This window comes from Balearica regulorum, chromosome 14 (assembly GCF_011004875.1).
Source record: "Balearica regulorum gibbericeps isolate bBalReg1 chromosome 14, bBalReg1.pri, whole genome shotgun sequence".
In the NCBI taxonomy this organism is placed as follows: Eukaryota; Metazoa; Chordata; class Aves; order Gruiformes; family Gruidae; genus Balearica; species Balearica regulorum.
In genome coordinates, this window is record NC_046197.1 from 12,133,753 (window position 1) to 12,143,282 (window position 9,530).

The window sequence follows — 9,530 nt, forward strand, 5'->3', positions numbered from 1 at the left end:
GAGAGAGAGGCCCTTTTGCAATCTGCTCTGCCTCCCAAAGTAACAGGACGGGGGGGTGGAGGTTCTCTGGGCAGGCAGATACCTGGCTGCCCACGTTCGTGTTTGCAATGTTCGTCGGTGCGGGGTATTGCAGAAAACCTGTGGGCAGTCGGTCCTAACAGACCTGATGTTTGGAGGACTGCTAGCAATTGCTACCGCAGCCCGTTTCAGCACCTCACCCACCACTTAGCTGCTGCTTGTAAGTAATTACGTCGACTGTCGCTTGTAGAGGATCCGTTGAGATACTTCGGCCTCTGGAAATCTCGGCTGATGAAAGGAAGGGCTCAGAGTCATAGCATTAATTTATTATTCATTAACAGCGAAGCGCTGGCAGTGTGGCATGCTGTACAGGCAGCAGTCTCACAGGCAAATAGTTAATGATCTTAAGTGACAATGTGTCACTTTCCAGAGACATGAGAGAGCAGCTCTCTGAAGGGAGACAATTTATTTCCAAAAGACATGACTCTCTGCAACCATTTAGTGCCAAGTCCCTTCCCGGGGCTGGAATGTCCCTCCTGTGAGAGGGAGGTCTGTGTGCGGGAAGGCATTGCAGTATCAGATGCAATTTCTTAGGACCAAGACAAACTGAGGCTCTGGGAGGTAGTGCTGGGGGTGTGTGTCTCAGGGGCTTCATGCTCCTTCTTGTCCCCCTTCAGTGAGGAGGGAGTTGGGGTAAGAGGACACCAGCTCCAGCACTTATTTTCTTTCCTGGGGAGCAGCAGAGAGGATGAGGATGGCCCCCCAGGAGCCATGATGCCTTGGAGACAAGCGGAGCTCCCGATCATGCTCAAGATCCCAGTGGTCCTCAGAGGGCATCTTCCAGGGGCCACGTCTGCTAAGCAGGAAAATCCAACAGGCAATTGAGGGGAAACTGTGAGTAGAAATGAATGGGGACAAACCCTCCACCCTGATGCAGGGTTATGCAGTGTTACTCAGGAGTAACTGGGTGCAGAGCAGGACCCCAGCAGCACCCCAGACCCCTACCCCAGGAGGGCAGCTCCTTAAGATGGAGAGGAAGACAGTCCTCTTTTATGGGCACCTCCTTGGAAATAATTTTTTGTTGCTGCTCAATAAAATCCTGCCACAACAACACAAAATCTTCTCACCATTACTAATCTAACTCTCCCTCCAGGAAATTCAAGGCAGGAAACATTGTCTGCCTGCCGAGGTATTTTATGGTACAATTCTTTAAGCAGTACCTCGGCACTTTATGCCATCATCTGATGTTTGTGAATTTTGGAAATGCCATTCAATTACCCCACAACCTGATTAACACATTGCATGTAGTTATTTTGTTCTGCTCTATTTTATATCAATGCTTCTGTTTTAGTGTATTGTTCTACTTGTTGCTGGCCAAAATATACCTGAGGCCAGTCTAGACCTTTCTGTTAATGCAGTTTCTCTCTGAGGCTTCATTCAGGATAAATGGTTTGTTACTACGTTCTTTCTTGATGCGGAGAAAAATAAAATGATGTTTTAAAAGAAAATTACTTGGAGACATCGTTTTTGGGGGCTGGCTGTGTCAGAGCTATTGCAGCGAGGCAGAGCTGAGATTCGCTGAGGGATTGGGATGTGCGGGGCCAGATCCTCAGCCTTTTGCTGTTAGTATTCAGCTTCCAGACAGTCAAATTATTCCAGACACCCTTGCCTGTGATATCATCTATGCTTAAAAGACTGGAGATATGCAGGCAGCAATCAGATAGCTGAACTACAAGGAGAAATATTAGATGAGTGCGGCTTAGAGCAGGGGCTTTGCTTGCTGTAAATTGAATTCATGTTCTCATAGAAGATCTAGTTCTGCCCCCGTGTGCAGAGGTCTGGGAACAGCAACCTGTTTTGGGAGCTCTTGCAGTGTGCCACATTGCTAGGCAATGGCAAGGAAATGCATTTTGCATTTGTCTCTACAGTAGCGTAGACTGGAGCACAGTACCACTTTATTCTTGATTACGGTATGGTGTGTGACAGCAGGATACGGGAGCAAGGACAATGATAGTGCTGCTGGAATAACAACACGTGGTCTTGCACGCACGCATCCACCTTTGTTATTAAAAAAAAAACAGTTTAAAAGTATCATTTCTCTTCGTGGCCAGATGAAGCCTGTGACAAGTTTTAAACTAAAGCAAGGAAAATAAATGAAGAATTTTTAGGTCATGGTAGATTATGGACTTGTTTGAGATAGCGAATCTCAAGACCAGAGGAAAAGATTTCCAGGAAAATATCACTGTTATGGGAAGAAATAATGCTGGGTTAGAAACTGGGTAGAATTTCCAGAGTTATTGTAAATTTACCTTAATACAAGAGGATCCATCATATGACTACCAATGTTTACCCCACTCATGTAGCCATAACCTTCTTGAAAGTTTGCTCTCTAAGAACTTGAAATATCAGGAAGAGTTTTATTTCTTTATAACTTTTCAGTGGTTCTCCTATCTGTAGAAAGGTTATGATAAATCTATGGCCAAAGTCACATTACTGAGCCCACCATCATGAGACTCTCGAATATGACAGAGGGGTTGCAGCAGGTGAGTTCATTTTGCCCTTCCCATTTGCAACGTGTGTGTGTGGCATTTCCCAACGCTCACTCTTACAAATGAATGGAGACAGTTGTTTTTGACTGCTCCTAACGACTGTGTTCGACCTATCTGCTGTCCCGCAATTACTTCTGTCCCATTCCCACTGTTTCTTATTAACGGAGCTCCTTGTGCAATCCCACATCACACCTACCCCAGCAGCTCCTGCTGCTCTGCCAAGTATCTCCCATCCTTTCTCATAGACCCTGTAGCAAGGCTCTTTCCTTGCTTCTCTTTTTGTCCCTGCTGCCCCGTGAAGTGGCAGGGATTACTGGAGGAAAAGAGCTGCTTTTGGAGCACTGCTGGCTGGCTACCCTGGCCCTCTTAAGCAGCGTGTGGATCAGAGGGGGATCTCCCCAACAGGTCGAATTAATAAAAGGGCAGGTGTTGGCCAAACATGAGAATGATGCTGCTCCCTATCAAGTACCCTGCCATTCACCGCAGCTCCTGAGCGACCAGTGTGATTTCAGCCTGGCAGGAGGGGAAAATGGAGAAGCAGCACAGTTTCTGGTAACTGGGGGGTGTCAGATCTGGAGGTGGGTATGGGGAAGCTCAGGTGGCAGGGCTGGAGAGGAGACAGACTGTATTCCTGTAGCCTCACGAACCACCACAGAGCCAGCAAGTGCCATCTCCACCGGCAGCTGGTGCAAGTTCTGATGGAAGCCTTGTTTTCAGGCTTCAGCATTCTTGCCCCTGGAGAATAATCAATATTAATGCTTCTGTGATTACTGCTTCCCTTCCAAATACGCTCACAATCAGTTCAAGGAATCTGAAAGTCAAGTCACTCAGAATGCTAAGAATACAACAGAAACAGCTTTCAAAGGAACCCTTCAACTTCTGATATTTGTGAATGAGATCCAAATAGCATTACTCATTTATTTTTCAGGAAAATGATTTCATTGATATGAACAGGCCAAATCCCGCAAGCTCTATTCTGTGACTACAGTTCCCTTACAGCTTCAGTTACATTTTTATGATTTATCTGCTCATGCCAATACTTGAACATCTCCCAGGATAATAAGAAAAACAATTCTGATTTTCTATTTAAAACTCAGGCTGCCTTTAAGCCACATGTATGAATCAAGCTTCTTCTAAAGCACAAACATGTCCTGTCCCTCATTTCCTTCCATGACTACCTTAAATCAAAACTGTATTATTTTATGCAATTTTCCTTATTTGTTTTTCCATACACTTGCGATAGAGTTGAACCACTTAACAGAACATTATTCTTCACTTATCTTCCCTAAAACATGACTTTCAGCTGACACTCTAAATTTAATGCCATATAATAGAGGGGGGAAGGGGGGAAGCCTAAGGACTCACCTTCTGTTTGCAGCTGCTGCAAATTTTTCTTGAATGTCTTTGATATTAAGAAGCTGATTTTACCTGCACAGAACACCACTCGCTTGCCATTAAGAGCAAACATTATCCCAGTCCAGATTTAAGGCTACTGATTCTCATCATTTCTTAATCAGGCTCATGCCTATCACCAACAGATGAATAACTCTTGCTCCTACATAGAAATGTCTTATAAACTTCTGAAGTTTCAGGTAATGCTTTCCTGTTGTGATGATGGTTTCCTTCCACGTTTGTGAGAAATCCAGCATACCAGGAAACTACAGGAGAGAGTGCAGAGAGATTCATTGAGCCCTCAGCATCTTTAAAGTATGCTGATGCCTGCCAAACCCCAGATTTTATATCTGTAAGGGCTTGAAGTGTCCCATACTGATGTCCCCCCACCATGGTATACCATGCAACTCTCCCAGAGCCCAAATACAATCTAGTGTATGTAATAGGGTTTGCACAAGTTCAAACACTTTGAACAAATGGGCTTTTTTTGCTTTACCAACTTCCATACGTAATTTCACAACATCTACTATTGAGACAGTGCTCTTGTTTGGAAAGTACAAATCACTCATTGTACAGCAGGGCGCCTTTGTTAACAAGCTGGGTGTAGCTCACATTTTTGTTTAATTCTTCTGGGCATCTCTCTAACAAACAAGTATTCTTTAGAGCTCAACTCAATAATCAATACAATTTTCTTAGTTTACAGAGCAAATAATTACTCTATGGGATGACTTCACCAGGTCAGGGAGATGTATATATATATAGTGCAGAGAGAGAAGGCTGAGAACCATCTACTGAACTCAACAGCAACAGATTTGCAAGTAACAGACTATACAACCATCGCTGCTATGAAGACAACAAGAAGCGTTGCCCTTCTTGGGCTTGTGCTTCTCAGCTGCCTTTCTGGTAAGTTGTTTTTGTTACAGTCTATGCTAGTCTCTGCAGTCCTCCTGAACCTTTGCCTTTATATATACATTGTAAAGGAGAGTTCAGCCTTTTGGAGACATGATGATTTAGTAATACGCATGCTCTCTTTCGATGAACTTTATCCTTGTGCAGATAAATACTATAGAACGGTAGGATGCATTTGTCTGATTTAAACTTGTGAACCTTAGTGGGGATAATAGTGCTGCAAAAGGAGAAAGATATATGTGCTATTTCTTCTTTAGTGAGCCAAAAATTCTGGTTTCACAAATAATTGATTTTTTTAAATCTTAGCATATAACTTCTTCTTTACTTGGAGTAGATGAAACATTTGGGAAAACAATCACTACTCAGTAATAAGAAAGTGTACTTGGTTACTCTATTGGGAAATTGATGATTCCAGAGGAATCTTGGTCAAGGACATTGTACAATTTTTATATTTTATAATCTCTGTTTTTATTGTAGATATTGTTGTTGCTCAACAACGGGTGAGTAGTAGATCTTCTTTGTCATTTAGTCTTGATTTCTAAAGCTAGATTAATAATTCATATTCACACTGCATCCCAGGGAAGGCTTGAGGGAGAAAAAAAAAGGAGAGTATGTGAGAAAGGAAGAAGGAAAAGTGCCCCTAAGTATTATACCACCTCTTTTCCCCAAAATAAGAAAATACCTTTGTCAGAGAAAGATAACTTACCGTGTTGATGATAAAAATGACAGCGATTAATAATGTAGAGTGAGAGTCAGCACAGCACAGAGTGCTAGCAGAAAATCTATACAACTATTGAATAACTGCCTAAATATCTTCCCTGTCTTGATTCCACAAGGAATGATCATTTTTTTCCAGCAATACTGGCTGAAAGTACTGAAAGTCTTAATACCGAAAAGGTGCTTTTGCGTGCTGTAAGAAACACGGTATATTTTGTTCCCTCTCTTCTTCACCATGGAGGAACAGTAGAGAAAAAAATGACCACCAATAGTGTCCCAATGCAGCAAAAACACGACTAACACAAGCACAGCCTTCTCTCCACTCGGAGAAATGACCACCCCTCTTTAACAGGCCTCCTGCAGCGTGTACGGGTTGTCCGGAAAAACGCAACTTGCCTGTCCCCGCAACTACGAACCCGTCTGTGGGACCGACAACGTGACCTACCCCAACGAGTGCTCCCTCTGCAAAACAATCTTGTGAGTATAAGGTCTCCCGATTGCCTGCAACGTCAGTCCAAGCGGCAGACAAAAGCCTTTGGGGTTGTGACTAATTGTGGGGTGGACTAGATTTTTCATCAGTTTATGTCTTCCCTAATGCCCGCGATCTTCCTTGTCAAAGCTCCTGAATCTGATTAATTACTGGGGCTTTACGAGTGGAGAGACTTAATGAGTGAGATGACTACGTGGTATCAACAGACTAATGCTTCGTTCCCATCTCTCTCTCTCCCTCTAGCCGTAACCGCGCCATTGACAAGAAGCACGATGGAAGATGTGTTGGGGTAAGGTCTGAGACTGGCTCCTGCTGCTGTGCTGAGCAGTGGTGGGTGGCAATGATGGCAGAGAGCTAGACAGAAACCTCGCCTAGGATTAATTCTGTATTAAAAGCACGCAAACTGTCAGAAATGGATTGAAAATGAAGAGTTTCAGATTTGCAAGAATTTCTTTTAAATTTTGTTTGAACAGTTAAAATCAGTGAGTTTTAAAATGTTGTCTTGTGTATAACACCAGACTTCAGAATGGAAACTTGATTTCAATAATGTTTCAGCATTATCAAAACATTTCTCTTTAGACTTAGACTTAGAGGCTTGTTGAAGCTAAGAAATTCCCAGAGGAAGTTTGGATTTTGACTAAATCATAATTTTGTACCAGAAAAAATGATTCTATCAGAATGTTTATCATAAAGTTTGTTTATCAATATATGGAACTACTGTGAAGTGGAGAAGTATCTCTATTTTTAGTTTGGAGAGAGAAAGTAAAGAAACACTCTGGCTGTGCAATTTAACGTAATATAACGACTGCCATTTGAGTACACTCAGAGTAATTGCAGAAACACCAAGGTGAGCGTAAACTCCATTTTCAAATGGCATTGACATTTTGCAGCAAAAGTTGCTGCTGCATAAGGCATTTTAGGCAAAGATCCTTCATGATGGTGTTCACGGTGAAAATCCCCGAGATGATAGGGATGAAGCCCACTTCTGGACAGGAAAAGACAAATAATCCAGGATCATGCTGTACCCACGTGCAGGATTTACACTGTTTGTGCTCCTTCAATTCGATCACGCTGGGGCTGGAAGCTGCTGTCCCCTTGCAGCTCGGGGGAGGGGAGGAGTGTTCCATGACACAGGACTGATGCAAAGGGGAGCAGAGGTTAAAATGTTGTTTCTGTGACTATTTCAGCTCGACTGTACTGGCTATCTGAGATCAACCAGTGGTCGTGCAGTCCCCTGCACCCTGGAGTACAATCCCATCTGCGGCACCAACGGGATTACCTACAGAAACAAGTGCAACTTCTGCAACGCTGTGGCGTAAGTGGAGGGGTTGCAGGAGGGGTTTCTGGATCAGTAGGTGCTCATGTCGGTATTTAGAAGGCAACGAAGTAGTTTGACTCGTGAAGCGGCTGCACTGTGCTCATTCATTCTCAACTTGCTCTCTTCCCACAGGAACGGACTGGACCTAAACCTGCGCAATTTTGGAGAATGCTTCCAGGTAAAGCACAGAAATCTGCTCTCCTAACTGCTGTTGTGATACATTTTACAACACAAATTCACTGAATCATAACTAAATAATAGAAATGCCTGCAGTGTCCTGCTGCATTTGGCCTGGAAATACGATTTGAGGAAAACAGTTAAAGTATGCCAAGGTCAAAGGGTGTTGAACCTAATCCATGACTCGGATACGCAGTCCCCCCTCCCACCTGGGAACACAGCGGTCAGCAGGTGCCGAGACCTTCATTTGCTGGGAAAGGGGCTGAGCAAGAGATGTTGGTCATCCCTTCTGCGGGAGAGCGGGAGGGTCATATATCGCCTATAGGGGATTTCTCAGGTCGGAGTACTTTCTGCAGTGTGGCTTGCGACCATCCATTTTCTGTACGCTCGCCACTGCTAGCCTGCTGAAGCAGAGCAGCCGGGAAATACCTGCACAATCATTTTACTAATTATAATAGTATTTATTAGATTTTTTTTGCCCCCACCTTCTCCCTGCTTCAGGCTGCTCCAGGCAAGCACGTTCTCTGAGTTTGCAGAGTTGCTGAAACAACAGAGCCCTGCACTTGAAAAGTGCTTTTATGCTTTGCCATATCATAAACATTAAATAAACATAAAGCCCTCATGTAGGAAAGTAGGGGGAACAGAAGCCTTAACACCTGTTGTTGCTCCATTATTAGCAAACTGACTGCAACGAACAGCAGGGTAACAATCTCGTCTGCACCGCCGAATACAACCCCGTTTGTGGCTCCGATGGCAGAACTTACGGAAACCACTGCCAGTTCTGCAGCGCAGTTTCGTAAGTATGGCGCTCGCGGCGTGCCACGAACCCAGAGGAGCCGGAGCACACACACAGCCACGGCAGCTGGTGTGAAAGCCCCAGAGCTCCCATTAGCCCCTCGGTAAATCCATCCCTGTGTTCCTCTCCTGATGCTCGCTCCTCTGCCACCCCCCAGGCACTGTAGATCTTAAGCCCAAGTGAGTCTTCTCCTTCCCTTGCAATTAAATCCAGATCCCCGTTTGCAGACTCGTAGCGTTGCTCACTCCCTCCCTGCCAGAGTGATTTAAACTGTGACCGTAGGAGGTGGCCAAAATTATGGGGTTTGTCCCAAATCTCTTTCACGTGAGGAAAGCTTGTAACCTGGGGAATCGGGAAAGAGGTGAAACGTTAAGCAAAGTACTTAATAACTTGGAGAGCATGAGAGCATTGGCTTATTTGGGTAAAGTTAGACTATAAAACCGAGATCCATGTCTGTAATTTTCATCTCCCTCTTTCTCTTCAGGCGGAGCCGGGGAAGTCTGTTCCTCAGACACCGTGGTGAATGCTGAGTGCTGGAGCCGTACCCTTCGCCCTGGTTTTTCCCTTACAAATCCTGCAATCAAACACGCTCTTCCCTGCTCCCTCGACTGTTGCGCATTGGTCTCTGCTTTGATCGATCAATAAATTAAATGCAGCCACTCTCTTTGCCATGGACTGGTTTTTGGTTTGGTTTTTTTCAGGGCAAGGGTAATGGTTTTCAGGCTTTTAGGTACTTATCTGTCAGGTAGGAGAAGTTGTGAAATAAACCACAATAAAGAGCAAAGCGTAACACCCATCACACACCAGCCCAAGCCCTCACAAGAGTACGTCACTCCATACCAAACCATCAGAAGAGAAACCAAGCTGCTATAAAATACTGCCACTTTCCTAATTGCGGTGTCTTATAGAGTATAAATGGATTTGTCTTTGTAACAGCACTGAGTCTTGGAGGAAATGGTCCTTCTAGGGGCCCTGGCACGAGGGGATGGCCCTGGGGGGGTGAGAAAGAGAAAGGTGGCCGTGGTCAGCCCTACCTGGGCACACCTGGGCAAGGGGCAGGTCTGGCAGCACACTGTAAAAGGGAGGCTTATGGCAAAGGGAGGAGGCTATCTCATAGGGAAGAAAATTAGGAACTGTTGCTTCCTTGAAGGGTGTGTCCATCTG

At 44.5% G+C, this 9,530-nt stretch overlaps 1 pseudogene; it reads left to right on the forward strand.

Moving 5' to 3' along the window:
* Nucleotides 1-679: 679 nt before the first annotated feature.
* On the forward strand, nucleotides 680-9,017 carry LOC104639936 (ovomucoid-like; annotated as a pseudogene).
* The last annotated feature ends 513 nt before the right edge of the window (nucleotides 9,018-9,530 follow it).